General features: G+C 43.7%; 1 pseudogene across 1 annotated transcript; it reads left to right on the top strand.

Moving 5' to 3' along the window:
• Positions 1-2,626: 2,626 nt before the first annotated feature.
• LOC110336780 lies at positions 2,627-3,781 on the top strand (annotated as a pseudogene). The gene has a single exon (XR_002381232.2). The product of XR_002381232.2 is annotated as a tetraspanin-7 pseudogene (transcript).
• The last annotated feature ends 3,500 nt before the right edge of the window (positions 3,782-7,281 follow it).

Below are 7,281 nucleotides of genomic sequence, written 5' to 3' on the forward strand. Positions count from 1 at the left end.
GGTCCAGTCAAAAAGGTTGGCAACCTTGCTTCACTGCTAATGCATTTTTTGGTTTCTGTAATAGTGTCTAGAACATGGTATGGCCTTCCAGGCTTTGTGGCATGAACATGGGAGGCGGAGGTCTCGTCTGCTCTCCTCCCCTGACAAGCTCTGCTCACTCCCCGTTGTATCTGGCTTATTATTTTATAAAACAATATTATGATTATCCACAATTTTCCTCTTAAACAAGGAAATGAAAAGTTATCTCCCCCACCAATACCCATTAGTCTGGGAGATAAGTTGAGACCAGAGGGTTGTTTCTCAGCTTTAGCAGTTCACATAGAAATGACCCAAGGCCTCCATGGGAGACCTAAAGTACACAGCCCAGAGATTTAGGGAAGAGCTGATGTTTCAGCCCATGTACCAATTCCTCCTGCTCAGGAGAGGCTTGTCCCGTGTGTAATAATACACACTCACACTGTGGAAGGTAATCTACCAATACAGAGTTTACTCATGTGATCATTAATCTTGCTTAAAATTACACAAAAGAAATGCCTATATCAACAGGTTACCAAATGTTAGAAAAGTTAGCCCAGAAAAGCTAATAATATTACAGTCTCCAATAGTATGGGGTTCAAAGCTGTAGATGATACCAGTTTTGAGGCATGCTCACTTTGTAGACCAGGCTGGTCTCGACTCAGAAATCCACCTGTCTCTGCCTCCTGAGTGCTGGGATTAAAGGCGTGCGCCACCACGCTGGGCGTCCTCCTTACCTCTTATGCTTCTATGGCTATCACCACTGACCATGTCAAACAGTTAATCCCACTTTCAAGTTCAGCAAGAACAGTTCTGCTGAGCCTCACCTGGGCTCGTGCTCAGGAATCCAAGAGACAGTTATGAATAACTCTCTTAGCCTTAGAATTATTACTAAGAACATAAGAAGCCTTTCCAGCTACCTTCAGCAGTTCTTAATTAGGAATGCCACACATCACTGCCCAGAGTATGTTTTTATTATAGGTCCCTACCTACCCTGTGCTAAGGTCTTCTTGAGGGCCCATCTGAAATAAGTTATGACAGTGACAAAGACACAATCCATGGTCTATCTGTATTTGAGGATATGAATGTTCTAAAAAAAAAAAAAGAAAAGAAAAGAAAAGAAGAGAAAAGGACGGGGCTTTGCCCAGTGTTCCTTGGCCTACCTACTCACAGCAGCAAAATACACACCCAAAGCTTAGCTGTGAACAACACCTGTGGTTCTGTAAGTGCAGAAGGTTGTGGGTCAGAAGTTCAGTTATCTTCTGTGCTCGCATGACTGGGTTCTAGCTTGGTTGGTTCAATGCCTGAAGGTTACTGGGATTGCTTGTNTTGTTGCTTGGTGCTGGCGACCTTTAGGATCCCACTGATTTTCTTGAAAGCACAGTTTTTTTTTTTTTTGGGGGGGGCATGGGGTGTCAAAGTTCACTTTCTGTATCTTGTGCTTCTTGACAGTCTGGACTTCTCTGTGGAGCTGGCCTCCCCAGGTTAGAGGTTGAAAAAGTCTTTTATGACACGTCTTCATGAGTTCCAAATTGTTGTGTCTGTCATAATTTAATTTAAGCCAGTCTACCAAAGAGAGAGAACAAAAACTCTCAGCTGTCTTTAATCTGTAAGAGTCAAAAATGGGACATGGACTTGTATAATTTTTAGGGTTAAAGGGTAATACACAAAATTTATTTAAAAAATAAAAACTATGGAGTTAAAGCAGATTGACAAAAAATATCCTTAAGCCTTTACAGTGTTGGACAGAATGATATAGGAGACCTGTAACTTATGGTACATGATGGAGAGAGTTAATATAATGTTCTTGAGACCTTCATGAGACTGATATTAGTTATTTAAGAAGATGATTCTTCTTGTCTACAGGCTTACGAAAGTTCAATATGCTTCATTATTATATTCTCGCAATACAAGGAACATAGCACATGTCATATAATAAATAAAATATTTTTAGTTCTAAAAAAAAAAAAAAATGGGACATGGAGCTTAGGTATTCGCTTGCCATCAGAAGCCTTGCTTTTTCTCTCAGTAGCTTTGTCTTGGCCAGCACCTATGTGTGGTGATCACAGGGTTCCTCATTATGTCACAATGTAAATAGATGGCCAGCTGCAAGAGGGCTATAGCTTGACTACCTGTGACATGTCAGGGTGGGACAATGAGAAGGGCTAACACCCATATCCTTTTGGGGAAAAGGGACTTCAATGCAGTCCCCCCACACTGCAGGTGGGCTAGGGTTTAAGAGAAGAACAGCAATCCAGAAATGAAGGGGAAATGCTAATGAACAGCGCTAATGAGGACAGTGACAGGAAAGAGGGAATGAGTCCATGACCTCATGGTAGAGGAATAAGGCGAATGGGGAAGAAGTCGGGGGACCCAGGCTTCCACTGTATCCACCTCCCAAAAGGAAACCTATCTATTGCAAAGCAGTCCTCCTAACACAGGAAGCAAGAACCTCATTCCCTGGAGTCTTTCCTTGTCATCCAGACGAGCAGAGGTCAGTGACTCTAGTCTCAGGGGAATTAAACAAGTCTACAGCAAGGATTTTATAGGAAGAGTCAACTTGGAAACCCAGCTTTTTCTCTCTGACAGTAGTACTGTGGCACTGAGGAGAATGGAGACCAAATTTGTGGCATCCTGTCTCAAAATCTTCCTCCTCATCTACTGCTTTGGCTTTTGGAGCACTGGGGTTATCTTGTTGGGTTTTGGAGTCTGGGGAGCGCTTACTCTGGGCGTGTATCTCTCTCTTGTTGCCGTAGATGTTCCCGCTGTGCTCATCGGAACTGGTATCACGATTATAATTTTTGGTTTATTTGGATGCTTTTCTGCATGCCGAGGAAGCCCACGGATGCTGAAGCTGTATTCTCTGATTCTGTCACTGGTGTTCCTGGCTGAGCTTGCTGCTAGCATCTCAGGGATTTTACTTCACAGCGAAATCAAGAACAGATTCCTGAAGATTTATACCAATGCTGTACGGAATTATAACAGCAATGATAGGAAGAGCCAGGCCGTGGACCAGGTGCAGTATAATCTGATGTGCTGTGGGGTGAAGAATTACACAGACTGGAATGACAACCCCTACTTCCTGAATCATGGTATCCCCCACAGTTGCTGCAAGGATGAAACTGACTGTGATATCCAGGATCGACACAATCTGACCGCAGTTGCCACCAAAGTTAACCAGAGGGGCTGCTATGTTCTGATGGTAGGTTTCTTAGAGGCAAACATGGTCATCATCATTGGAGTGCTGTTTGCAGTCACATTTTCCCAGTTGATTGGCGTGAGGTTGTCCTGTTGTCTGTCCCGGCTCATCATGACCCAACACTATGAGACAGTGTTTAACGTTAAAAGAGAAATAGACTAAGGAGCCTGTTTCCAAGAAGAACTACTACGTCCTCTGCAAAGAGCAGTAGTGCACAGAACTCATCTGTCCTGCTCTCATGGCCGTCTTCCTCAGGGCCTGCCCCATACACGTTGCTGGCACTCCTACATGATCTCTGCTCCGACTTTTAGACCACAAGAAGTGTCCTGTTCATCTCATGAAGCCCCGCTTTGTTACACAGTGTAACCACCTGCAGCTAGTCATAGTGAATCCCACCCCATGGCCCTGTGCGTGCAAGCTCTTCCTCCTGAATCGGGTTCAAATGCAGGTTATTGTGGGAGGCTAGTTATCACATCATCACTGGCCTCTTGTGGCCCTGAATGAAGTATGGGAGGTTGCCAGTCCTTTATCATGGTCCATAAAAGCCATGCACCTTTCGAGAGATAACTATATGACAGTTATCAGTTCTTTGGGTCTAATCTTGTTTGCGTTTTTTTTTCTTCTTCTTCTGGGGTTTCTCCTACTTTCTTTAGGATGCCTAGGAGACATGAAGAGACACACCAGTAGTTATTCATAAGAAGGAGATAGCATGTGTTATGGTGGAAAAGTGTTGAGTGTGTAAATTTTAGCTAGTTCCACCTGGGTATATAGATAGAGCTTGGTGCATGTTGGCCATGCAATTGAGACCTGTACAACCTCATTAGAAGGCTGTGTTCTTTCTTTCCTTGAATGGAATGGTGCCAACTCTGGTTTTCCCCACCAACTAATTGCTGTTGGGGTTTTATTTTTGTGTTTCCTTTTTTTTTTTCTTCTTGCATTGACATTATAGACTTTGAAGGCCTCAGATTGACTTCAAAATGCATGTGATCTGAGGGCAAGGAGTGGGGGGGGGCTTCTATTGGAATGGAAAGTGAATAAAAAAACATTTTAAAAATTGGCCAGAAAGGAAAATGGAACAAAAATCGGGGTTTCAAGGGTTAACTCAGCTGGTAGAGAGTTGGCTGCACAGACATAAGGATCTTAGAACCCCTGTAAAAGCTGCAAGTGGTGGTCTTCACTTACTGTTCCAGTGCTGAGGAGGTAGACACACAGGCAGACCTCACACTTACTGGCTGGCCCACACAGCCTAATTTGGAAGCCATAAGCCAGTGAGAAACCCTGTCTCAAGAAACAAGGTGGACAGCATCAGAGGAATAGAAGTCTAATTTTATCTCTGGCCTCTATACATCAATATATGTGTACCCCTATACACATATACTTCTCTCAAACAACCTCCATTGTCTAGTGTGCCAACAAAGTGCATTGATATTTGTTAGCATTTGTGCATTAATAAATAGAGCAATGATGAACAGCCAGGAGAGAGTGGTGCTGTAGGAGCTCCTGTGCGGACGGGTCTCATCCACTTCCCTGCCTCACTAGAAATCACTGAAAAGTACTGGAGAATTGAGAATTATTTTTTAGGATACTGGTAATGGCTCCCAGTTAATAACCGTTCTTTGGGCTGTTCTTTGTGGCATGCTAGGTCCTCCAATGAGCAAGGCACACTTCTTTTCCAACAGTAGTTTTTCATGCAGTTAGTGGCCCTACATTTGGAGTGTTCTTTCCATATAGGACATTCTTTGAACAGTGTGATAGCCTTGCGATGAGAAAGTGGACTTAGCTGAGTGTTGCACTTTGTGTATTGCCTCCTATCACCCACACATTCTTACTGATAGACACACATGGGCCACCGTGCCTAAGTCCAGGGCATGAGTCATCGTCACTCCACTAGTTACAACGGTGCCACATTTTTGTCCAGAGATGTGGGTGGAGGGGAGTGTCATGATTCCCAGTAATAGCTAAGGTCATGCAAACTCAGTGAGCATTCTGGGAAGATATCTTGTGAACACATAACAACAAAAGGAGGTTTATTTCCCTGTCCTTATTGAGCAACACATATGAATCCAGTACTGGGGTTTCTCGAAGCCATCTTGTAACAATGTGGAGAAAGGCAAAAACAAAACAAAACAAAACAAAACAAAACTCCAAAAAACAAAAACAAAAAAACAAAACAAAACAAAAAGCATACCAAGCTAAATACTTCAGGTACTTGGATTTACCATGCAGTGCAGCTGTAGCTTGTCTTGTGTGTTTTAAACCATTCTTGGATTTTATGTTTGTTTGGACTCTACTCAACCAAGCATTTGAAGCCTGGCCTGAATTTTAAATAAAGACGTGACCCAGAGTCTCTTACATTTTCCTTGGAGAGAGCAGATACCCCAGACCTTAGTTCAGAACTGCATTCCTGGTTTACTTGAAACATGGGCAAGGGGCTACTGAGAGACAGAGACGGGCGGGGACAGAGAGCCCTGTAGGAACTGGAATAGAGAGGTGAGGAACTGGAATAGAGAGGTGAGGAACTGGAATAGAGAGGTGAGGAACTGGAATAGAGAGGTGATGCCTGAGAAAATGCAGATTTCTAGTTTTCTTTCTTTTTCAACACTATGCAGAGAACATAGACTTCTGAACATGGCACAGCCACTGAAGAACCAGCGTTGAGGCAAACTCTTCTTTGAAGAGACATCTTCCATGATCTACACAGTTCCCATCATAGACTAGACTTGAAGTGTGAGTTTCTATGGCTTTAGTGAGGGACAAAAGGGACAAATAGTGGTACTTTCCAATGACTATTATAATGACATGCTTGTACTCTATGTTATAGTAAATGAACCTGCGTGTGCATGTGCTTGCCAGGTTAGCATGGACACAGTATTAAAGATCTGTTTGTTCTGAGTTAATGCCCCTTCTCGGCCCAGATACCCCTGGGTGGGGGGGCGGGAGGGGTGATAAGCAGAAATAAACTTGAATCTGAATTTCATGCACTACCCAAAGACGGAATGAAATAAGGGAGTAGAGAATGGCAAGAGAACTGCATACAACACATGTCTCAAACACATGACCGACCACCCAACCACAGGGGCAAGGCTGAGCTCTATGACTGACCATCCAACCACAGGGGCAAGGCTGAGCTCTGCACTTATTGACTGTTGGCTCCCACCCCATTCTCCCCAGACAATCCGATCTGGGGATGAGATGGAAGACAGAGATTTAGGGTGCTAATCCACAGTCTTAGAACCTTTAAAGATCCATTTCCTGTCTCTACTCATGGATGTTTAAGTAACCAGGAGCAACTAAACTCCAGTACTAGTTACTAATTTTATGGTGGAAAACCTGGCATTTTAGGATGGTTGTCTTTAAAAGCATGAATCCTCTCAGTTTCCTAAATATGGTGTTCTTACACTTATTTTCCCTAAGTGTGAATGTGGATGGCCATCTTTTTTTTTTTTTTGGTTTTTTGAGAGACGGGGTTTCTTTGTATAGTCTAGGCTGTCCTGGAACTCACTTTGTAGACCAGGCTGGCCTTGAACTCAGAAATCCGCCTGCCTCTGCCTCCCAAATGCTGGGATTAAAGGCGTGCACCACCACACCTGGCCCGGATGGCCATTTTTTATAGAGACCACCATGTTCAGTAGAGGGTCCTGTAAGCTCTTGAAACCACAGATCGCAGAGTCATCTCTTTCTTGTTCTACCGCTACATTTGTGCTTGTATTTTTTGGCTTCTGCATTATAATTCAGAATATGAGTGTGTGTGTGTGTGTGTGTGTGTGTGTGTGTGTGTGAGCGCACAAGTGTGTTGGGCATTTGGTGACTGGTACCATAGCCTTGTATTCTGAGGGCAGGAGACTGTTGCTATTTGCCATCCTAGTTACATGCATTGACCTTATCCCTTCTAACCATATATATTTACTTATCAAGCTTTGCTTATCTTCCCTGTGAGGGCCCTGGCACTCTGATTCTTCTTTGTACACCCATCAGCCTCTGGTGGTGGTTCTTATGAAGTACTGTGTACCAGCTCCAGCTTGAGCATCTAGAGGAATCTCTCTCTCCACCATCAAGTCAGCTGCCAC

The sequence above is a fragment of the Mus pahari genome, chromosome 1 (genome assembly GCF_900095145.1).
Source record: "Mus pahari chromosome 1, PAHARI_EIJ_v1.1, whole genome shotgun sequence".
Taxonomy (NCBI): domain Eukaryota; kingdom Metazoa; phylum Chordata; class Mammalia; order Rodentia; family Muridae; genus Mus; species Mus pahari.